Consider the following 25,859-nt stretch of genomic DNA (forward strand, 5'->3'; position numbering starts at 1 on the left):
TCTCTTACAGGGGTGTCGTTTATACCTTTACCTTCCTATGACTTATGGGTGTCAACTTAGTGTTTACTTCACTATGCACGTGTGGTACTCATATCCTCCCCAGGAGGATGAAATGCTGAGAGGACTCGTGGGACGAAATAGAGGTCTAAAGCCTTAGTGCCAATTATATACACTGTCAGTTGCCTTCCTCCCAGTGGGCATGTAAGAATTGTACTGTATAAATTAAAGCCGCTCCAGGCCGGTGCCCCCAAAAATTAGGCCCAGGGCAGCTGGTAGTACTCGAGCATATGCTGTTGACTACCAGTAAATGCACTCCTGACCTCAAACCTTCAAGCTGCTGTGTTCTTCAAGCATCAGCAGTGGTGGTGCGTCCATTGGGGGCGTTGGGGCGTTGCCCCACACACAGTCACACAAAATAATAAATTATAATTACCCAATAAATTGCAAATTGCAATAAATGGCAGCGCAGCGCACTAGTAGTGACTGAAGTGACAAGCGAGCGCGCGCCGCGCACTCACTCGCAGTCTGTGGGTGGGTGTGTGTGGGGGCGGGGCTGCCGCTGACGTGGGAATAGCGCAGCAGACATTGATTCAATTCACTGCGCATGTCACGTTTTGGGCTTTATTGTTGAATCCTGGCCCGAACATGCGCACACGTGTGTGTGCTGTAGTGCTATAGCACCCATCGACTTCAGTGGCGACTGGGACCCGAGGGTGCGTCTCATGACGCAGCCCCCCGGGTCTCATTATGGGCAGGGAGTAACCCTGCTCTTAAGCCAATCCTGGCGCTGCTGGCGCAGTGGCACTGGTAATGCAGTGCCAGGATTGGCTGAGTCTTTCACCGCGCGCGCAGTGCAGCAGCAGCATGGTCATCATGATGACTCATGGTGCCGCGTATGGCCAATCACACTGCGGCAATGTGAAGCCCTGCAGTAGTGATTGGCCATTCCTACGCTGTCGGCGCACCACGTCACCGCGCCAGTGCGCCTGCTGCTGCCACACGAGTCGACACTCGACAGACACGAGACGACACGCGACACAACACGAGGAGTCAGATCAGATCAGACTGTCAGAGAGAGTCACCAGTCAGGCAGTCACGAGCACGAGTCGTCGAGACTCTTTAATTATTCTTTCCATATAATGTAAGTTTTTTTATTAATGTGTGTAACACTAACAGTATAAGGCAGTGCAGCAGCAGCGCTCGGTCGGTCCCTTGAATCAGAGAGGTGCAGGCAATGACGTCTAGTACTAGCAGTCTGTCTCTCTGCCTCTGGCTGATCTAAGTTGATACGCAGGTTCGGTTCCCGCCCGTTCTCCCCCTGGTTCCATTAGTGACGTGTTGTGGCCCCAGCTAATGAGATGATCGCCACTGCCTGGCCGACCATGTAAGTGATGGATTATTAGGGCCTGTTTACGGCTCCTTGTTTACTGCCGTAAAATTGCAGCCGCTGACAGTTTCATCTGCATAATCATTCCGCTTTCCCGCTTTGCCAGTGCCACCCTACACTGGTGGTTACACGTTACAGAATGCGGCGCCGCGGCCCGAGAGTCGTGCGACAAGGAAACGCGAAGATCCAAAAACCGGGCCCTTCCGGGCCCATAATACACACTTCTGAAATGTACACAGGCGCATTCTTATTTCCTACGCTAATCTTGGCAAACAAACATAAGCCCCCGGGTTTTGCAATATACACAGCGCCGGTCGCCTCTGTGAACAGAAAAGTCATTTATGCTGTTACAGCATAAATGACTTTTCTGTCTGCTGTTAAGTTCGCTGGCTGTTCCGCGGGCACTCCAGCTCTGAGCTCACCATGGGAACCACTGGCTAAGAATGTAAATATGTTGAGTTGCTCTCTACCTGCAGCGTGCCGGAGAAATGTACTGAAAGGGAGCGATGCAGGCATGTACAATTACCAGTGAGGGTGAACCTGTTACTCGTGGAGAGACCTGATCGGTTCACGGGGGCAGGTGTTGCTTTATTGCTGCATCTCTGGTTTATTGTTGATATGCGCTCCTGAGCTCTGTTTCAGAGGGCGCTTATAGGGGATTCAGTGCTTCGGAGTGCTTTGCAAGTTATGTTCCTATAATTGGATTTTAGGCGCCAGGGACTAAAACACATTATCTTACAGTAGGGCCAGAATTCTAACAGAGGGATTTCAAACGTGTCTTGCAAACCCCTGCCAGACCACCGGATCGCATTATTTGAACACGTATTTGTATGGTTGCGGCAGTCTGTGCCAACAAGAAAGCCCCGCTGCAACTGGCAATACTACCACGCTTACAGCTCGTAGAAAATAACAGAACAAACTTAAGGTCAGGCGGGCCCCTTGTAAAACTGTAAATAAGCTCAGAAACTGTTCTGTCATAAAATATACCCATTATACTGAGAATTATGAAATGCTCTTTATTTCAAAATATATGTTCAGATTTCATATATGAACAGAAGGAATTCCATCTGCTTATGGTATTCCGTGTGCAGGTTTTTCTTTTTGAGCATTTCGATTTTGACCTCATACTTGGGCTGATGTCTAAAGTCCAGGCTTTGGACCCATGTGTGTGACTTACTCAGTGCAGCAAATGTTACTTATAATCAGATAAACTTGCATGTCACTATGCACATGTGTGGCATAATTTTAAGTGAAAAATCATCTCACACTGCTGAGATGTAAGATTTCAGGGCAGTTGCTGTTACAAATGAAGCTGAACTACCTACATATATTTTGTAGGTACCTTTGCATCTTGAAATTGGTTTCAGATATACTGTCAAAAGTAGTAGTAAATCTATTTCCAGGAAACAAAAGAGGAAGAAATATCCCCAAAATTGTTGGATGTCCAGGATTAGGGGTTATTTCATGAATAAAGTATTTTCCTTGTGGGGAATGAAAAAACTAAAAAGTACAAATTTGTGCATTGCAAATAAGTCAGAAATGGCTTTCAAATGCAGGAGCAATACTCCAGAAGTAAAACAATATTTTTTCAATTGGGTCCTCACACTTATTATGTTGATTCGCTGCCCAGAATAGTTCCATATTTTTCCTACATCTTTAAAAGTTTATTGTGGCCTACACAGGGTCCACACTGTCAACTACAGGGCCGGACTGGCCGTAGCGGGCACCGGGCAATCCCCCGGTGCGCCGCACGGGTGGGGGCCGGTTTTGGGCCCCTGGGGGCCGTTTGTGTTACAGGGCCGTTTTTGCAGCATAGCTGCAAAATCGGCCCTGTAACAAAATCGGCCGAAAACCGGCTCTGGCAAAGAGCTCGGCGGCACCCCCAAGCTACGGGGGGCCGGCCGAGCACTTTGCCAGGGCCAGTTTTGGGTCCCTGTCCGGCCCTGGTCAGCTACAATTTCTTTATTTATCATTTTGGTTCCTTATTGTACACATTGACTTAGTGGTGGTTATTGATAACAGAATGACAGAGGTTTGACAGTTTTGTACGAAGTACACACATTTGCAAAACAAGTTCGATATTCTCGTTTACTTTTCAACCATTTATATAAAGAAGCAATAACTGCTGGTCATGGGCTGAAGAGCAGACTCACTAACGTTGCCAGTTCTACAAGGCCTTTTGCCTTAGCTCAGTCTTCCCAGAATTATACTAAACATCCCTTGGCATCCTCTGAACTTTGTCTCACCCCATTCAGCTATAGGGAAGTCAGTGTGTACTCAATGGAGCCACTGAAAACCACGTTTTCAGTCTTTGAGGCATTCAGTCATAGGCAGCTCTGCCTCATTATGTTATGTATGTATATGTCTCTTCCAGCTTATGCATTTTTTATGCTGTTTCATGTCGTTGCTTAGATCAAAGTGGAATGACCGTGTAATTAATTGTTCTACCCCTAGGTTTTGGCCTTTCTCGCTGAGCAGAGTCATGGTAGTCTGGTCTTTTTATCACCTCTGTTGAACTGTGGGTCTTTTCAGTGTATTCAGGTTAACAGCTATTCCTACTGGATTAATGGAAGAGCCGCTTATGTGCCGTTTCTGAGTCTAAGGTTGCACAGAGTCGCTTTGATGTGAGTTTTGTATCTGAATGAGTGAGAGAATGAACTGTGCCATTTCTCTTGTTTAGAAGCATTACTCAGTAGTTTGTATTGAGTTGTCGTTTTAGAGGGCATCCTGCTGCCCACTACATGGCACTGGTGATCTATTGTGTGTGAGGGTGAAATGGACTATCTAATAATGTGTGTAGTATCTTTGGGTGTTGGTGTGCATGAGGAGCATATTGTGAGGATATTGGTAATGTTTTTCCTAGAGAGAGATCAGAGTTTTGTGTAATGGAAGTTTTGACTCATGGAAAGGTAGCGCAGAGCTTCAGAAGGTTAATGTGCCTGCTGCAAAGAACATGTACCTGATGCAGATCACAAAATGCACATGATGTAAATAGGTCAGTGAGTCACTGCATTTGTCAGAGAGATCATTTTGTTACTTGCAGTTTGTAAGTTGTGATCCTAACATACAACAGTGAGCTATTATTAACTGTCATCTAAGAGCTGCATGCAAACGGCAAGCAGGTAAAAATTGTAGCGTTATGTTTTTTCCCCCCCCAGTCTTTGTTTGATTACCCTAATGTTTCAAAAATAAATTGTTATATTTTTATTTTCAGCACCTGGTAAAGCCTGAAACATTAACTGAACCACTACCTAAATTTGGGGTAATTTTTGGACAGAGAACAGGATGACCCAACCTCATTTGCTGCTCTTTCATCCCGTCTACGGCCCAGCAAACAACAGTGTTAAAGGTAAGGAAACTGATGATATCTTTTTTTAGATTGGAACTAGGGCTATGTTTGTGGTCACTGGTCACTCTAGATGGTGGTTGGGGTGGGTGCACATTCTGAAGATTGTTCTCTCAGTGGATAGCATTTACTAATACTGAGCCTTAGCCCTGTGCTTTGGGCAATAACGGTTGTTAAAGGCACTATCTATTCCTTCCTTGCCTTGTTCAAGGCCCTCAAACAGTCTCTTTTGCAGTGTCTTCAGCAACCACTATGGCACACAGAGGCAGCAGGCAGTAAGGCTGTATTTTTAGCAGTCCTGTTGTCCAAAGGGGAGCTTTGGAGATATATTGCGATAATGCACATGATAGATGTACTTATACTGAAATTTGATATTATTGCACCAAATCTTATACGTTGTACTTTGACTATTGACAGGCTTCTTTCATATTGGTAAGGACAGCATCGACATCCATGATGAATACAGTAGAACAATTAATTACACGGTCATTCCATGCACGGCCACTACAAGATAAACTACATATAAAGAGATTAGGACCTGATCGGCCAGACCTACAACTACAACAAGTTACCCAGGACAGAGGAAAATTGTACACACGTACATTCTCAAACACCTGGTACACAAAAGCTGAATGGCTTACAGGGTGTCCGTCAAGAAACAAACTGTTCTGCTCCCCCTGCTTGCTGTTTAATGGTGATTTTCCTTGGACAAGAGAAGGGGTGATAGACTTGAAGCATCTGTCTGAAAAAATCAAAAAGCATGCACACACAAGAAAGCATATGGAAAACGTGACAAGACTGGGAATGTTGGGAGACACACCGATTGAGCAGCACATAAACAGTGCATACCGCCAAACAATACAGACACACAATGAAGCAGTTGATCGGAATAGGCACATACTATCAAAAATAATTGATTGCATTCGTTTCTGTGGTGCTTTCGAACTGGCATTGCGAGGCCATGATGAATCTGAAGATTCCACAAATCCAGGAATATTCAAAGGCCTTGTGGATTTAATAGCAAGCATAGACAAGGAAATGGAAGCACATTTAGCAACTGCTACAGTCTTAAGGGCACCTCTAAAACTATACAAAATGAACTCCTTGAGTGTATGCTCGATATTATGAGAAGCCATATTGTCCAAGAGTTGCAAAACACAGACTTTGTGGCTATTCAGGCTGATGACACCACTGATGTGGCCACACAAACACAGTCCGTATTAGTCTTTCGGTACCTGGACAATGACAATAATGTTGTGGAGAGGTTCTATGGTTTCACTCATTTAAGAGACTCTACTGCAGAAACCATTACTGCAGCTATACTGCATCAACTGAACTTCATTTTTCCAGAGGTGCACCAAAAAAAACAACTTATTGCACAAAGCTATGATGGTGCGTCCGTAATGAGTGGAAGCCTTGGTGGAGTACAGAAAAGAATTAGAGATGTGTACCCTTATGCTCATTACGTGCACTGTTACGCCCACCAACGTAATCTTATTATGCAGCAGGCAGTATCAAAGATCTCCGAGACACGAATTTTCTTTCAGGATGTAGGAGGCATGGCAGCATTCTTCTCACGTTCTCCAAAAAGAACGGAAGCACTTCAGGAGATTGTGGACAAAAGGGTTCCAAGGGGATCCTCAACTCGTTGGAACTTTAACATACGTACAGTCCAACTAATATATCAATATTGGGAGGACCTTGTGAAATGTTTTCATAATATAGAAGTCAATGAAACCTTTGATTTCAAAACTCAAAGTGAAGCCCGTGGCTTTGCTAGAACACTAGAAGATAGAGAGTTTCAGTTAATTCTGTTTTTATTTCAAGACATAATGTCAGCTGTCGAAACTTTATACAATCAGTTACAAGCACGAGAGATCGATACTGTCTCTGTGAAAAGAAATACCGCTATGTTTGTCGAGCGCATAAGCATAGTGAGAAATGAGGTTGACAATTTAGACAGCAAACTGCCAGAGGCTTCAACTTTTGCAAACCACAGGAAAAACATCACCACTCTGGTCCGAAATGCAAAGGAGATATGTGACATTGTAATTGTGCATGCACAAGAACGTTTTGCTTTCACAAAACATTTGGTGAGTGCCGCATTATTGGAAGTCAAAACTTTGCAAAATATGGTGAATCCTTCCCTGAGCATGCTCTGCATGAGGCTGTGGAAGCTTATCCTATGCTCAACCAAGAGGACCTCAAAAGTGAGCTGACTGTACTGTACTCAATGCCTGTGTACCGAAATGCCAGAGATGCCAGGGCTTTGCTGACTTTAATTCATAAACTTAATATGGAAAAGACATTTACAGAGACAGTGACTTTACTTAAAATTGTCATAACCACTCCTATGACAACAGCAGAGGCAGAACGATCTTTTTCCGCCTTAAAGAGGATTAAAACATTCCTAAGAAACACCATGCTTCAGGAAAGACTAAATGCTTTGGCAATGCTCTCTATAGAGAGCAAGTTAGTTCAAAATATCTCTGATTTTAACGTTCAAGTAATTGAAAAGTTTGCTGCTCTTAAAGACAGACGTGCTGATTTTAGATACAAAAAGTAAACATATGTATGTTCAATGCTGCTAGTTTCCGACCACCTGTTTAGTTGTTTGTTAAATAAAAAACACCTGTGAGGTACTCAGAAATGCATTATATCTCAAAGTCTGTTATGAAGCTCTGTGGTTATACTGAATAAGCAGCTACCTATGTTATATGACATGATCTCTTTATTACTTTAATAACTGCACTTTCTTCATTGCTTTATTAACCTTTCTGCTTTCTCAAATTTGCTTGAAAATGCACCATTTTTCCACTCTTTTTTCAAAATTTTCTCGGGGGGGGGAAAACCCCCGAACCACACTTAGGTTGTTCGGGCTCGCTCGCTACGCTCGCTCGCTATGCTGAAGTATGACAAACATTTTACGCCACACCACTTTCAAATGTCACCGTCCGCCACTGAGCATCAGAGCCCCCCACGCGTGCTGGGGAAGGCTGTGCCTTGCCCGGTATTTAGCCGCTATATCATTGCATCCCTACCTTTACTACCAAAGGAGCACCGCACCTACAACAGGCCCATCTGTTGGCTTAGTCAATGCTTGTTAGTTGCATAAGATAAATAAGCCCCAATTATAGCTTTGTCTCATAGTCTACCAAGAGCTAGACGCCCCACCCATAGCTGCCTAAGTTTCAGATTGCTATGTGTGACATTTACATCTCAGTGCAACTATGAGTGACATTTGAAAGACTATGAATGACACTTTATTGCTAGCATAATCTGGCTGCACTCTAGTTGGGGGGAAACGGCGCCAACCGCAGTCCCGGCCCCTGCATATTTGGGCCGGAACCTCCCGCCTGGCGCCTGCAAACGACAGTGACACGTCCAGCCGCCAACAAAAGGAGGCCAATTTTGGTCCAGCGTGCAGCACCTTCCCCTCTGTGCCGGAGAAACGCTCCACAGCACCGTGTCCCCGGTTTTAGGTTTACATTTACCAGCGACTCCAAGATGCTTCAAATGAGTGATAGAGCCATCCCCGGCGGATTTGCTAAGGAACCTAACTCTTAATTTAAAAACACCGTGCTCCGAACCAAGTCGGATTCACCGCCGACTGTGAAGAGAAACGCACGTGGCCTCTCCAAGGGACGAAGCCAGTGGCGTCACTAGGGTTGGTGTCACCCGGTGCGGGTAACTCATGGCGTCACCCCCTCACGACTTACCGCATGGACCTCCTCCGCTCCGAGTCCGCCAGTGGACACAGTTGGTAAATAACGGGACCATACAGAATCCTTAGTAACGTTTGTAAATGTAGGTCCTATATTTACAAAATGTGCCTGTTAACAACAGTGTGATAATGACTCATTAATCAGGTTGTACAGTGGGCTACCTGCTAGTCAACAGTTTATTGGAATTTATAATATCACAGGTATGGTACTTTTTACTGGTGTGGTGTTCCCACTATCCAGCAACACGATATATCAGTGGTCGAAGTGGGGGAAAAAAAGTAGGGGAACTGTGGGCGGAGAATCAGAGGGCGGGAATAACCCAAGGATTGGATCAGTGGGCAGAGCCAGAGGCGTGGCCAGAATGCGCAAACATCCCAATTTTTTGTATTTGTTTGGTTCCACTGCCCAGTTTTCTCAACCAATGGATACACATGATTATTTAAGGTTATAATGAGTTATTGACAGTAAAATGTATTCACAAAGTGGGATATGCTTCTAATCACAGAATGTCCTCAAATACAATAAAATGTGGAAGCACAAGCCATTTGTCTCCGAGCCATGGAGTTTCTGTCATCAGCACTTCTCCCTTTTCCAAAACAGCAGTTCAAACATGAATGGCTAAAAATCCTAGTTTGCAATTTTTTTCTAAATAATAATGGCTCTGCCATATTTGACTCACAACGCAAGATCTGCAGCGTGATCTGACCATTTAAAAGAATAAATTATTTGTAGCTCAAACGTATCAAAAGTTAATAAAAAATGTGACTTGTGTTGCTGCGGAGTAAGTGACAGTTAATAGCTCACTGTTCTATGTTAGGATTTTAACTTATAAACTGTAAGTAACAAAAGGATCTCTCTGACAAAAGCAGTAGCCCACTGGCCTATTTACATTATGTGCACTTTGTGATCTGCATGGTGCATGTTCTTTGTAGCAGGTACATTAACCTTCTGAGCTACCTTTCCATGAGTCAAATCTTCCATTAGACAAAATTCCGATCTCTCTCTAAGAAGAACATTAATCATCAGAGTCATCATGACATTTTATTGTTACCGAAAACTACTGGAGGCCAGGAAGGAGGCAGCAAGTGCTTTTAAAACCATAATATACTTGCAAAAATGATGCCTCCACCTAAAGTCAGCACCTGGTGCGGTCACACTGGTTGCACCGCCCTAGAGCTGGCCCTTCTCAAGGGCCCTGTGATCTCAGTGACAGGGTCACTGTTGTTCTAGGGTGTACTGCTTCATAGGCCTGCCCGCAAGACTGGAGGTGAACTTCAGTATGAATAGTGGTGGACAAGCCTTGAAGGTTAATCTACACTTGTCATGCTAGGGTCCACCTACTGGTGCTACGACACCGGGGCTTCTAATGTCTTGTGAAGCCTTCTAAGGTCTAGCATGAGATAGTGCTCTCTCAGGAGAGTGCAGGGCCGGACTGGCTACCGTGCGTTTTGGAATGCTGCTAAGCTGGGGGCAGAATTCGTTGATGGGGACCTGCATGTACTGAATGAAATTCGTTTTGCTTTAATTATTTCGAAGTACACACAGGTCTCCATGAACGAAATCTGCCCCCACCGCAGTGAAATCAGCCCCCTACTCGGCGGAATTCCAAAACGCCCGGTAGTCAGTCCGGCCCTGGGAGAGTGGTCTGGCGGACTGGTTATTAATAGGCCTGGGCAAAATTTCCGTTCCGTTCGCGGAATTTGCGATAATTTGGCATTTCCGCGTTCCGCGGAGAGCGCGGAAATGTCAAAATTTCCGCATTCCGCAGCTTTGCGATAATTTGGTTCTTGCTCGCGCTGTAAAATAATACATTCTCGCGCGCGCGCGATCGCCTTACCTGAATCCCCGAGTTCGCCGACAAGTTTTCCCGATCCGGTCGCGTTCTCCATGAGATGTTGTATTATTTTAGCCATTTGCGCTGTCTCGCGACAGTTCGCGTCCGCAGTGACGTCATGCGTCGCGCGATCACGTCTTTCTTCTCGCGATCATGCACCGCGAGACAACTGAAAACAAGATGGCCGCGCCCGCGAGCAACCGCAGGGGTAAGTTAGCGACCCGCAACCATGCAGAAAATATCGCGAACGGGCGGGAAAAAAACTTCCGCATCTTCGCGATATTTCCGCTTGTTTGCGGAGATTTTTAACATTTTCGCGATAATTTGCGAAAGTCGCTTTCGCAAATTCCGCCCACCCCTAGTTATTAAGGCTGAACCTGGTTCCCCAGATCCAAATTCAGCAGCTCTGGCCATAGTGCCACATCCTCTCCCCCACTGAACACCATACTGCCCCACTGAGAAAAACTGCCTTCAACTACAACCCAATTGTTGCCGGCTATAAACACCTGGATGCGGCTCAATTTAAATTACGCACTGGGCAAGAGCAATATGTGGCCTACAAAAAAAAGTGACAGCATCCTGGAAAAAGCAAACAATGATGGGTAATGCAAAATTTTGCAAACCATGTGAAATGTAAGCAGGAACAACATGGTTACCTTAACGCTTTTACACTCACTGTTCAGAAATCAGTGAGTGCTTTTGCCTGAAAAGTTAAGGACATGACAACAGGGCCCTGAATGGACCCATTTCAATGGCCATTGCTTATATCCTTACAAAACGTAAGCAGTATGGTAAAAAAAAAAGACAACATCCCTAGATACAGAGCAGCAGTACAAATTTTGTTTTTCAATCCTCACATTGCAGTACCTCCAGGATTGGTGCACTAGTTCCAAGCCCAGGGAAAACAAAGCCAAGACAACAAAAATAGCGCTTCACTGGCAAACTCTGTAAAAGTGGCGCTAATGTGTTTGGGTGTGAATAAAATCAATCTGGCCAGTTTGCTACCACTCTGTCTTACTTTATTTAGTTATTTATTTCTCATATTTTTAAACTTTTATTCCAGATGCTGCACTTTGGAATTAAATGTCAGAAAAATACGACATTGATTTCCGGCAAAAGTGATTTTCTTTTTTGGATCCATTTCACAGGGAAGCAAATAAAAGAAAGGAGAGGAGACAGTGCGCGCTGCGCACAGGCACCTCCTCCTCCTGAAAGGTTAGGTTGCTAGGCGCACACTGGCCCTGTTGGTGTCACCCCATGTGAGGGTGTCACCCGGTGCGGTCCGCACCCCCCGCACCCCCATAGTGACGCCGCTGGACGAAGCACGCCTCAACTCATTCCAAAATCATGAAACATAACGGTGGTGTAGGGCAGGAGCATTGCGCACCCGAACCCCGTTTATCCTTAGTCCCCGCATCATGGTTGCATGTGCATTCCCTATCTGCTGCAAATGCTTTGTGCGGTTTCTCTGTTCGGGGGTCAAATAGGCACCACGCAATTTGTGTGATATGGGAGACTTGGGTGCCCCACAATATGTCCTTGTGAGAGGTGGGGGGAGCATCGATGTGCTCGGTGCAGTAGCGTAATGTCTTTGTTTCTGGTATCTAGCCACTAGGCCTTAACCCCCAGCCACCATCTGTACCTGAAATGGCACACAGTTGCTTCTGACTGATGTACCTCCGTGAGGGCTCTCCACTCACCTGGCCTTTAGCGTGCCTTGGTCATATTCTCTGGAAACCTGTGCCGCAGTGTTCTTTCCGTGCTAGTAATGGTGAAAACGGTGACGCAGTGCCACCCGGTGACCTGAATGACTCCAGGTGCAATGCTGGGCTCGATCTTTGTGGAGGAGAATGAACTCAAGAGTTGTTCCTCCGGCCCAAGCTGATAAGTACTGTGCCTATTCTGAATGAGCAGAGATGCTGGAATTATGGCGGGACTAACACATGTTGTTAATTGAACACGTGGGCCCTGTGAGGTCGTATCCAAACAATTTAATCAAGTCCCACCGAACGATGGAAAACCTGATGGTTCACAGCACACATTTAGAATAGGCGTCTGAAACCTCGATCCTTTGACCACTAGCAGAGCATACATGCCAACATTTCAGAAGAGCAAAGTGGGAGATTCTTTAAAAAAAAAGAAAAAAATTGGGAGAATGGGGCCTTGAATCGGGTTATTGTGATATATGGGCCCTGGAAGTGTGCTGCTGCAGGATCGGACTTTTGAAACGGAAATGCACGTTTTTTTGTTGTTTTTTTACCTTTCAGAAGCATGGAGCGCAATGGCAGGCAGAGAGAGGGTGATGCAAGTGTGCTGCACTCACTGGCCTGGCAGGTTGCTGGAAGTGCATATACCAACCCCTCCCCCTCCACCCGTGTGGCAGCCCAGGCACACACACAGCTGCCCCGGAGTACTTCACAGGTCTTTAAAAGACCATTCGCTTGCTAATAGGGCTTTGTTTTTTTGTTTTTCATTAACCCCTTCTAGAGCCCCTGCATCACCACTCTGACTATTGCTGGAAGAATTAGCATGTTACACAATACCAAGCCCTGTCCGCTGAAACCCCGAGGAATCGGGTTTTTGCTTGCAGGAATCGGGAGGCGGGAGACTAGCCTTGAAATCGGTAGTCTCCCGCCTGAATCGGGAGGGTTAGCATGTCTGAGCAGAGTCTCCCCTGGAATCGGAAGCTTTCCATTACTGTCCATCTGTAAAAAAAACCTTTGGGTTTAAATCAGTTTCTACCGCCTGACGCAAAGCGTGCAGAAGCTGCGGTTACCCTGTTTTATAGACCGTTGTCTTGCGTTGTCACACAACTGTCTGTGCTGTGTGAGGCCTGGCCATGCGAGCATCCTGTCCGCCCTGGGTTCTCGCTAGGATACGAACCGGCACAAATGACATTAGTGGTCAATACCATGGGCAGGAGATGACGGAGGTCCGTGGGTGCCGGCACTACCAAGGACTCTGCGAACCTGGCCTCTGCACTCTCTCAGCCACACCGAGGCTGCCATAGGAGACACGTGAATCGTAGCCCCACCACACAACGCGTCGGGTGTCCTCAGGCCCCGGCTCCGCTATAGATTCCCCGACCCTCGGCGCTGATGCCAGGAGTATTCTGCTCACAACCCCATGGCGCTGTGTAAATCAGGAGCGGGACCCCCCCATGTGACCTCAGGCCCCAAGAGCAGTAGGGAGCGGGCAATGCGGCGTACTCTACCAACCACCCCCCCATATCTACTCCGCAGGCCGGCGTTAGTTGGGGATCCTCCTGGAGTTCGATGCCCCCCCACCCGACCGGGGGCTGGAAACTGCCCCGTCGATGAGAAAGCAGGGCGGGGCACCTTGCGACGCCTACTGCCCCCACAATGAACCTCAGTCATCAAAGCCCAGTCCGCCGGCTTCCCCGAACGGACCCAGGAGGAGGTGGAGCGTTGCTGCCCTCGCTGTTCCCCCCCCCGCAACCTCGAGCCCACGTGGACCCAATACTGACTGTACAACCGGGAGGAGGGCAAGGCACAAGGTGGGTCAGCACACACTGGAGGAGGGGGAGCAGCTTGCTGCCCCTCCCAGCCCCCCTCAAACAGCCCACTCAGGCCTCGGACCCGAATACCCACGCGGGCCGAGGCCCCCCTCAGCCGCGCCGGCTGCCCTACCCCACACCCGAAGCGAGGGGGGAGCGTCTCTAAATGCCACTACCTGAACTGGTGAAGGGACGCGGGGTTGCATGCTCTAAGCTGGCCCAACATCCCCCTTCCAGGTGGACCGCCCTGCCCTGGACACTACCCTTACCCACGTGGCAGATATTTGGCCTGAAATCAAACCTAGATCGCCAGGTCCGATTGGCACAGTAGCTCGAGCCCTGGACCACGTCTCCTCCCTGAGAGCCTGGGGCCCTGCGCGAGGGAAAGGCAGGCCTTACCTATGCTCCCGACATACTGGGGCACCAGCTGGGGCGCCACGCAGGATCCGCTGCCCCCAGCCGCCGCCGTTGGACGACTGGACCTGACCCGGTGGTGACCGGCGCCTCAGTGCCCCACTCTTCCTCCCCGCCACAGCTGAGGTTTCCCCCCCGACCCTGCTGCTAACGGCAGACACTGCGAGGCAAAGGCCCCCAGGACGGACAAAGCGCAGGGTGCTCTAGAAACAGCTGGAGCCCCACAGGCCCGACCACAGCCCCTTCGGACCACTCGGTGTCTGGGGCAGCCCATAGGAGACCCGAGGGAGCTGCCTAAACAACCCCCCCAAGAGGCGGCTCGCGAGCCCACCCTGCGGGCAACCCTTATGGGGAGGCGGGGAGGCGGGGGGGTGGGGAAGCATATGGTGTGCACTCACCGTGCCACAGATCTCGGCAGCTCCCACGGGACACGTCTAGTCTGAGGTTCTGTAATTATCGAGTCTGACTCCATTTTGTTCTGTGCCACCATTTTGTGTTGCCCTCACGTAGGGCTGTGAAGGTAGCCTGGCGAATAAAGTGGCCTGGCCTTCTTAGTTCATGTATACATTAACTAGGTTTCTTTTTGACTCTGAAATGAACTGTAAGAAACTGAACTCTGCACCTGAAACTGACCCCGCAAAGCCAATTTCCCTGATCGATCTTTGTCTGAGATTGCCAATCAATGTTCAGGACATCGTTAACTTTTAGTTTCCTTGCACATGCCTTATCTTGTTCAGCATCTGTTACCGTTTTTTTTTTTATGTTTCTTCATTACATGGGTTATGCTTTCAATTATAGGTTTGTCCGGCTTGTGGAGATTGAATTTGGGACATTCCTAATAATTAACTTATGGGTTGGGATACTGTAAATTGAGTTTTTGTTATGTGACACTTTGTTTGAAAATGTACCTTATTGGCTAGAATTTTGTGCAGTGGGTGTACATTTATAATGTGAATATTGGGTATAAAAGGAGACGTCTCGCCTTAGTAAAATGAGCAGTCTCCTGAGAATTTACACCGTGATGTATTTCTAGGATCACTGTTACTAGCTGCAGCTAATAAACTTGGTCTCTGATGCCATCCAGAAGTATTCCGTGTCTCTGTATACCAAGACAGGTGAACTCGAAGATCTTAGGCGTGCCCCTGACGCCGCTGGGTTAAACCCCGGTTCTTCAACTGGCGCCCAACGTGGGGCGACTTCAGCGGTACTGGTCCAAGCCCGAAGATTGTGAGGAGCCCCGTGAGGAAATTCTGGAGGACGGCCGCCACTTCATCGACCCCTGCATATCGACGTGGACCGAAGGTTTTTTTCTGCGAGGCTTCCCCTTTCCGACGGCTGCGAAGGACTGCTGCCCTGACTGTCGCCCTGTCTTGGACCCTCTTGTGATGATTTGTAAGGCGAGACGGTCTTCTGGTGGCGTGACAGACATTTTGGTTAAGTATAAGTGGGTCGCTCCCACGACTTTGATTTGTTTCTTGGTTTTGATTCGGCCATTGCAATAGTCGAAGCCGGGGGGTTCGTATATTTGCGAGTGTGTCATTTTTGATAACCCCTTGAAGTTTGAAGCAAGACTAGTGAGCTAAAAGATGCCTGGTTTTAGCAAATTTAGGAAATGGTTTTGTTGTAGTTGTAATAGGGATTCCCGATTGGAGGACTCGTGTCCGATACCTCCGGTTGGAACTCCAACTTATGAGCTCTATTCAAAGCATGGTGTTAATTCCCATTACCTTTAATGCAGTATGGGTCCGTTATACAAGGAAAGATGGTGTTTTACGATGGCCCCAACATGGTAGTTTTGAATCAGATGTTTTAGATAACCTAGAAGTTGCGCTATTTAAGAAGAAAGCCCGGCCGGCGATGTTTGACTCTTTCCGCCTTTGGCGTAATGATGCCAAACAGCGAGAAATTAAGCAAGCTAAGAGAGATAGGAAGGAGAGGAATATATCGGTAATGCAAGCTGCTAGGCAGTTTAAGGAAGATGAAGAAGATCGTGCGATTGAAGTGTCAGATAGACAACATTGCATGGCCATTGACAAATGTTACCCGGCTTTGCCACCTCCCCTTTCAAATGTGACTGTAGACCCTGAAAAGGATCCTTTGATGTCACATTTACTGAGATTACCATCCCCTTATGTGCAGGGTGCTACTGCACCTCCGTTACTTCCAGTTTTTGCACCCCTTGTTGTCGTTCAACCCCCTGTTGTTGTTCAGCCACCCGTTGCCTCACAGGTGGTTCTTCCTCCCCCGGCGCAGCCCCCTCCAGGGCCGCCAGCCTTGCCACCTGCCTTGCCTCAAACTCCTTTGCCTTACACTCCTTTATCTTCGACTTCTCTTATTTCTGTCCCTACGTCTCTGTCACCTCAAAACACTTTGTCTCCTGTCCTCATGTCAACTTCTTTTCCTTCTGCTCGGCAACCAATGACTGAGACTGTTACTAGTCTTTTGTCTCCTTTCTTTGTGTCACTGAATATGACCCCTGTTTCTGAACGTAAGCAGAGACGTAGTCAGCTCCCTGGTCCCGAAGAGCGGGCAGTGTTAGATCTCCTTGCTCGTAGATGGGTTTCGAATACCTCCAAGTACAGTCCACAAGTGGTTATGGAAATCTTCCTACAGTGGGAGGCACCAAAACAAAGGTATGTTTTTGATGTCATGTGTACCTTCCTTCGTCAGGAGTGGGAAGATAATGAGTTGGGTTCAATTCCACTGGAATTGCTTAATGTTCAGTCTGAATTTGCTAAAGGGACGATAGTGGGTCCGATGTTGAGGAAGCGGTAGAGACACTACTCACTTTTAGGTCTAGAATTCCACCTCAGTCATTGTTCGAACCTGACCCTTCTATTAGGAGAAAAGTGAAGCAGTATCCTATGAGAGAGGTTCCCCCTGTATGGAGAGAGGCAGTTGTGGCTGATGCCGCTCATGGTATTGCGGCTGCACCGGCTCATTTTCAGCGAGTGTGGGTGCATGTCCCTTGGAAGAGAGCTGAGGTCCTGGCTCATAAACAGACTTTGCTTGACCCCCGTAAAAATCCTGCTGGTTATTATAAGGAGTTGTCTCAGACAGTTGATGCGTGTGTTATGAATTTAGCTGATATAGATATGTTGATGGGTAATGTAGTTCCTCAACCCTTGTGGGCGAAGATCCGTCACGAGGATCACGCGCCAGAGTTAGGAGATACGTGGGTTAATATTACTGCTGCAGATGGTCGGCAGGTAGGAGGTGCCAAACCTGAACCCTTAGTTGCAGAACTACCCGGTAGGATTATTAATTTAATGAAAACTATGATGCCTCCTCTGCGGGTGAATTGGGACAAGTTAGCAGCATGCAAACAAAAGAAAGACGAGAGTGTGTCTGATTTCTTCACTAGGTTTGAGGAAACATTCATTGATCATAGTGGTCAGGATATGAGTACAGAAGGTGGTCAGAGGTTGTTTGTAGATAAGTTTGTTTTTAATTTACTTCCTGAACTTTCTAATAAGTTAAAGGACACTGAGAGTTCATGGGCTGTTTCTTCTTCGGCTCAGATATTGGCTACTGCACAATACTATGAGAATAGAGATAAAGATGAGAAGGATAAAGTAGAGAAGAAGACTAGAGAATTAAAAACAAAAGTTCTTCTGCAGCAGGCTTATCCGCCTCGCCCTAATCAGCATCAGTTTCAGCAACCTTCACAGTTTCAGCAACACCCACAGTTTCAGAAACTGTTGCAGAAGCCTGAGTCTTTTGCTTCGCGACTCCCTCTAGGCCCTAATCAGTGTGCTTATTGTAAAGAAGAAGGTCACTTCAAGAATAGTTGCCCGATCTTGCTACAGCGTGCGAATGGTATGTCTGGTCTGAGAGGTCGTGGTGGTTTCCAACAAGTACCTAGGGGTAGGGGACATGGTACGTTTCCCCAGAATGAACGTTCCTTTTCCCCTCAGAATTCTATTAATTATTTTGACCAACAGAATGTTCCGACCGTCCAGTCCGCTCAGTACTACACTGATGATTATTATGTTGGAAGTGAGAGTGCTGATTTTAATGACAGTTAGGACAGCCATGGACAAAGGGAGGGAGTAGTGTCAGTTCCAGTAGACCAGAGTGGACCTTATGTTGAAGTGATTACATCAGGTGTGGCAGAACCTTTTCTTTTGGATACTGGTGCAGCAAAGAGTTCTATCATGCACTCTAAACTCCCTGGCGCACCTTTGTCTGGCTTGACTAATGTTTCAGTAGGATTTTCTGGCGCCCCAGTTCGTAATCCGGTTTCTTGTCCTTTGCCCCTTTCTATTGGTCCCTGTGAATTGGAGGCTCCCCTTATTCTAACGACGGGCTGTGGCGAGAATCTGTTGGGTTTGGACTTGTTGAAAAGATTGCATGCGACATTACATTGTTCTCCTTCGGGAGTACATCTTACGGTGGGTAAGACAGTGATTTCCCCGATGTATATGTCTAAGGATCGCCTTCCACTGGAACTGCGTTCTCTTCCTGATACACTTAGGGCTACAGGTCCCAATGATGTTGGCCTCTTGCAGATTCCACCCTACGTTGTTACCCTTAAGTTAAATACTAAATTACCTCGCATTTCCCAGTACAAAATTTCCAGTGATGGCGAAAGAGCTCTTTTAGCGATTATCTATGATTTGGTTGAGAAAGGTGTGGTTGAAGAAACGAGAGGTAATGTGTGTAACAGTCCTGTTCTGCCTGTCCTTAAGCGTACTGACTCTTCTCAGCCACCTGTGTATCGGTTTGTGATCGACCTTCGAGAGGTCAATAAGATTGTTGTGCCACAGTTTCCTGTTGTCCTGGACATTACTGCTTTATTGACTATGATCCCTGCCTCAGCTGCTTGGTTTTCTGTTATTGATCTGAAGAATGCCTTTTTCAGCATTCCTATTGCTGAAGAGCGTAGGGATACTTTTGGCTTCTCTTTAGGAGGCCGAAGCTTCCGGTTTAAACGAGCTCCTCAAGGTTATTGTGAAAGTCCTTCTATCTATAGTCAGGCTTTGAAAACACAGCTTGATGCCTTTCCTCTGCCTCCTGGTGCCACTCTTATCCAGTATGTTGATGATCTTTTGGTTGCTGCTGACTCTGAGGACATTTGTAAAGAAGTTACTCTTTCTTTGTTACGCCATTTGTCTGACCTTCATCACAAGGTTTCACCTTCTAAGTTGCAGTATTGCCGCCAAGAGGTGACCTACTTAGGTCATCTCTTGTCGAAGGAGGGAAGACGATTGACCCCAGAACGTATTCAAGCAATTGCTCAAATGTCTGTACCACGTACACAGAGAGAGGTGCGTGCATTTTTAGGCATTACATCGTATTGTAGACAGTGGATTCCAAATTTTTCTTTTTTTTTTTTTTTTTTTTTTTATTGTTTCCAAGACAGTTCCACTATTATAAACATACATGACTTCAAGTAACAGAAAGCAGAAGAAAAAAAAAGAAAAACAAATCACAGATACTACGATGTACTCAAATCATCAGAGAGAAAATTCAAAAGGGCTCCCCAAATTAACATGCCTAGACGTTTCTTCCTAGTTCCTTTTAGGGCATATAGATGCATTTCAATTTCATACATACGATACAGCTTAGCTCTCCAAAATTCGAAAGTCGGGGGCTCGGGTGATAACCATTCTGTTGCAATACATAACCGGACGACCGTCATTGCAAGAAATAGAAAATAACCATGTTCTTTTAAGACCTGATGACTATATATTTTTTGACATCTTCCCAGTATCATAAGTGACGGGGAAATCTTTAAAGGACAAACTAATACCAATGATATAAATCTTTCAACCTCAGCAATAAAATGCGACAGTTTTGTACAATTATAGAAGATATGTAACATGTCAGCTTCCTGTTCTCCACACCGAAAACATTTACCATCATATTTATCTCCCCAAGTTGCCATACGTTTAGGAGTATAATATAACCTAAAAATAGTTTTATAAACTTGAGCTTTTAAATTAGCTACCAAACAAATTTTTTTTGCGAGACATAAAGATTCCCCTATGTCAATTTGAGGGTCTCCCAGTTGGATGATCCAATACTGGTTGTATTTTTGCATGTCATCGTTCCTATATTCGTTTAAGATCGCATATAGTGGACCAATCCTTTTTTGAAGACGGATCCCCTCAATTAAGTCATTAGGAAGAACATCAATCTGATTTTTCAAGCAAAAATCACGAACTTGAAGGTATTTAAAAAAAAAACACCTGTGAAAGCTGGTATTTATCCGATAATTCTGCATAAGTTGTGAATATAGCATTTTTATCATATAAATCACCGATTCTTGAAATCCCTTTTCTAATCCATATCTTAGCATTGTCATCCCAGAACACAGAGGGAAGTATTTTGTAGGCATCAAAAGGAGTGTAATATGTAATTTTACCTAATTTAATCATTTTCTTGACATTTCTCCACACTTTAAATGCTGAAGCAAGTACCTTAAATCGTGTGTGTTTGTATTAGTTGCCCTCTAATTCTTTTAATAAACAGCCTTTTGCCTGTTCTCCTAGAAGTAAAAAAAAGATAGATGGGGTATCCGCCTCGTTTTTTGGAGGTTCCCCTGTCAATATATAGCCCATTTTCTGTAAAAAACAGATATAATAATAAGAAAGAAAATCAGGTAGACCACGACCTCCTCTTTCTTCCGGTAATGTAAGCCATTTCATGGCTCTACGAGGTTTACCAGGAGCCCATACGAATTTCCCACAGATATTTTGTAATTGCTGTATATGTTTAAATGGAAATTCCAAAGGTATACTTCGAAATAAATACAAAATCTTGCCTAAAATATTCATCTTAATTATATTCCCCCTTCCGATTATTGATAATTGAAGTCTACTCCATCTATCTAGTGAATGTTTAATTTGAGCTATAGTCGCCTCCCAATTACTTTCAACAATCTCTTGCATTTGGGTTTTGATCTGAATGCCTAGGTAAGTTACTTCATTTGTAACCCGAAAATCATTGAATTGTATGTTCTTTGTACAAAGAATCTGGGTTTTTTCAGCATTTAATTTATACCCAGACATTATTCCGAAATTTTTGGCTAATGATTCGATCTCCGCCATAGCCTCCCTAGGATCAATAGTCACTATGGCAATATCATCTGCATATGCAAATACTGTATATAAAATGCCTGCAACTGAAAAAGGTTTGATGCATGGAGAATTCTGTAAATTTATAATAAAAGGATGAATATATAAAGCAAAAAGTAAAGGGGAACAAGGACACCCTTGTCTTGTTCCTCTGGTAATATTGATCTTTTCTGACTTTAGACCCATGGCTGTGATTCTGGCAATTGGTGCGTTGTATAATACCTGAATTGCCGTTAAAAAAGCTTTCCCAAAACCCATCCTTCTCATCACTTCCCATAAATAAACCCACTCTACGCGATCAAAAGCTTTTTCAGCATCAAGGAGTATCAAGGCTAAGTCCCTCTTTTTGGCATCTGCAAAATCAAATAAAGTAATAACTTTATTAATATGGGAAACAGTTCCTCTTTTTGGTATAAAACCATGCTGATTTGTGGTTACTAATGAAGATATAACTTTAGATATACGATTGGCTAGCATTTTGGAATATAGCTTGCTGTCGCAGTTAAGTAAAGATATTGGACGATATGATCCAGGTAATTCAGGAGGTTTCCCTTTTTTACTGAAAATGACTATGGAAGCGTCGTTCCATGTAGCTGGTGCTGTTCCCATTTGTGCCATCCTGAATATTGCTAACAGTACATTCTTTAATGGCTCGAAGAAGCATTTATAGACTTCCCCAGGAATAAAGTCAGGGCCAGCTGCCTTCCCATTAGGTATTTGCCTAACCGCCTCCTCTAGTTCCTCCATGGTAAAGGGGCTATCTAAAATATCTGCTTCTACCTTGTTTAATTGATTTGTCACGGCAGCATCAGGGATCTGAGCCATGGTAGAGTTTGATTGCCGAGTATAAAGTTCCGAATAAAATTGATGAAATACTTCTAGAATTTCCGACGGAGCTTCCCGAACCACCCCAAATTGATCCCGTACTCTTGAAATCACCCGAGAGGTGGACTTCATTTTTAGTCTCAGTGCTAAAGAGCGGCCTATGGACTCACCATATTCGTAAATATGTCTTCTATTTGCCAAATATTTACGCGCTATCTCTTCGGCCCATACTCCTGTGATGGTCACTTTGCATTTTGCAATTTTTTCTTCCATAAGGGATATCTGATTTAAATTATCTTTTTTTGTCAAAGCTTTAGCAAGACCAACTTCCGCTGCCTCTAATTGCTGATAGAACACCCTCATTTGTGATCGTAATTTATTTTGATGGTATAATCCAAATTTTGTCGTTTCTCCTCTAAAGCAGGCCTTAAATGTATCCCAAACTATTACAATATTAGCCGATCCTCAATTAATACTAAAGAATTCTGTCATCCATTCCGTTATATAATTTCTATATTGTGCATCAAGACAGAGCTTCCTATCAAATGAAAAACTTTTTAAAATATTTATCTCGGCCAGAATTGAACAATCAATCATGAGGGGAGAGTGATCCGAAGTAACTCTGGGGAAAGTCTGTATCCTTGTCTGTGTATGAATAGTTGAAGATGTAAAAAAGTAATCTAATCGGACAAGTTTCTTATGTGGTGCGGAATAATACGTGTATCCTGGAAGAGAGGGGTATTTTTTACTCCAAATGTCCACCAAGCCATGATCCTCGACTAAATTGTATAAGGCTTTAAAAACCCGTGGTTTCCGTCCCTGATAGTATGCTAAACCTCTCATTAGTTCCGTAGTACTTAAGTTAATATTCAGATCTCCACATAAGATTAACGGAGCTCTCCAATTAGCTAACTCTATATTTAGTAATTCTAAAACTTCAGCCTCGTCCATATTAGATCCGTATATTGAACAGATTGTAAAGATCCTACCCCGCACTATGAGCTCCGCAATCACCCATCTACCCCATTTATCAGCTAATTTACGACCCACTGTGCAATATCCAGGTCTAGATAAGATCATAACCCCTCTAGTATTATTAACTTGTTGAGAAGCTACATTCAACGTATAACCTAGATCAGCTATTAGAAACCTATTATCCCAAGAGAGATGTGTTTCCTGCAAACAGAGAATATCAGGTTGGATAAAGCGAATTTCTGCAGCTATTCTCCGTCTTTTATTGCTGGAGTTGAGCCCGGATACATTAAAAGAACAAATTTTTATACTTCGAGACATTAAGCATTATTCTCAAAATCAATATAAGAATCAATATCCACAATACAATATTGTTCCAGTCAAACTGAAGATTATACAAAAATGAGCTCTTGACATACGTACATCGTTCAAAAATATCCGTTTCATAACTGTCATTTGGAACCGCCAAGGAATTTTTTTTCCCCCTTATTCCCAACCCACCCCCACCATCACCACCTTCCCCTGCCCCCCCCCTCTTCTCCTCCCCAACCCCAGTGACCCCTTCCCCCCTCCCTTAATCGAGGCTTTAGGACACAGTCCTAAGGATGGGAATGAGCGTCAGCCCCTCTGTCAAACCCGACAGCTCTATCTGCTCTGTTGCAAAAAAAAAAAAAAACCAAGTCTTGGGGAAAACCCCTTCCTGCTATGTGTCCCCGAAATCTTATCTAAATCAAGTCTTTACCCTCGTTCCTAGTCAAAGGCTGACCCCCCGAAACATAACTAGGCATAATTATCTAATAAACTATCACATCCATGAATTATTATAAGAGTATTTCTTGTCAAAAATAGGAAAAGAAAAAGAGTCCATTTAAGGGTTCTTCAGAGAGTGTAAATACTCTTTAGCTAGGGCGACATTCGTAAAAAATCTTGATTTTTCTTTATAAGTCACTTTAAGTTTTGAGGGGTTCATGATGTAGGCCTGCGCACCCTGTTTTTGAAATAAATCCACCAATTGTCGCAATTGCCAGCGAATATCCATTGTATATTTAGAGTAATCAGGTACCGTGAAAAAAGTATATCCTTCCGCCATAGATTTGCTATTTGATCGAGTTTGCAGGTAAACATCTTCTCTGGCTCGAAAACTATTGAAGGCGACAAGAATCGGCCTCGGTCTAGATCTTGTGTTTTGCCCAGGACGAGACTGAATATTAAAAGGGAATCTATGAGCCCTTTCAATTTCTCGGTCCCAATCCCATTTGTTTAAGCCAGGAAAAGCTTTCTGAAAAAGATCCACAACAAACTTCCGTGGATCTTGCCCTTCGTCGCCTTCAGAAATCTGCATTACTCTTAAGTTATTACGTCGAGATCGATTTTCCAAGTCGGCCATTCGCCAGAGCACATCATCTCTGTTACTACTCAAAATCTCAGTAGCCTTTTTTTGCTTGGACATATCATCCTCAATATTGGATATTCGTGTTTCGACTTCTGTAAATCGTTCTCCAAAATCGGATTGTGCTTTCACAAGCCTTCTGATCGAACCCTGTAGCTTCCGACAAGAGTTTTGAATCTTCTGACTGTCTAGTGCGGTTTTATCCATGTGACTCAAGATAGTTTGATATATTGTAGTGAGAGTAATATCCGCCATTTGGCTGTCTTGAGAATCAGGAGCGCCGACAGCTAAAGGTGTATCACGGCCTCTTACAGTGATGGGGGTATCCTCTTCCCCAAGCTCACCGCTAGCATTCACCTCGTCTTCAAAGGAATCAGGTTCCCCCTCAATAGACATCTGTCTCGTATATTGTGTAACCAAATCCTCACACGAGGATGCTGAGTTCTCTGAGACAGAATAGAAATCTCCGGATTCAACCTCTGGTGGCATAAGTCTAACAGGCTCTTCAAGGATTATATTATCAGTCACAGTTAAGGCTTCGGAGGGTGATAAACACCTAGGTTCTTTCTCTGTGATTTCGTTACTGGTCACCGCTTTTAATACGCTATCATCTCCCACGTCTTTCAAAACTTCGTCTGCGGCGGAAACATCAAACTGAAGTGTAGAACAATTATTAGCCGATAGAAGCTCATTAGTCGAGATCACTTGGCGTTTTTGCTCGGTGTTGGAAAACAATGTCATTATTGTTTGTTTAACTTTCCCTGATGGTGGATGAACGCTAGAATCTCTCTCACCTTTTTTTGTTACAGGGATAGAAGTCTTTAGTTCCTGTCCACGGCCCTTCCGAGCTTGTTTTGGAGCCATTTCACCTTTCTTCGGCAAGTTCGTCTCTATACTGGCGAAGTACTCGCCGCGAAGCCAAGCCGGTACACCTGTGCTGGTCACCGCCCACCACGCTCTTCGCAGCCTCCACAGCGCGGCTACAACGGTGACCGCCTCCAGCATCAGCACTTAAGAGGATATCGGCGTTTTACAAACTCTCGGCATACCCATATGTCAGGATTCGGGAGGTAAATAAAGCAATAGTTTTTCTTAAAAGAAATCGTTTTCTCAGAGGAAGATAGTCCGCTCTCATAAACCACGGGCAGCACACAGCATATTATTATAGAGCTGCGGGACAGAGGAGAGTCAGCTCACACAGCCGGCACGGGAGCTCGCGCAGACGCCATCTTGCCCCCAGCAGACTCGGGATTCCAAATTTTTCACTGTTAGCGAAACCTCTGTTGGCACTTACTCTTAAGGATACACCACACCCTCTTCCCTGGACAGAGGAATGTCAGAAGAGTTTTATGGATTTACGAACTGCA

The sequence above is a fragment of the Triturus cristatus genome, chromosome 5_1 (assembly GCF_964204655.1).
Source record: "Triturus cristatus chromosome 5_1, aTriCri1.1, whole genome shotgun sequence".
Taxonomy (NCBI): Eukaryota; Metazoa; Chordata; class Amphibia; order Caudata; family Salamandridae; genus Triturus; species Triturus cristatus.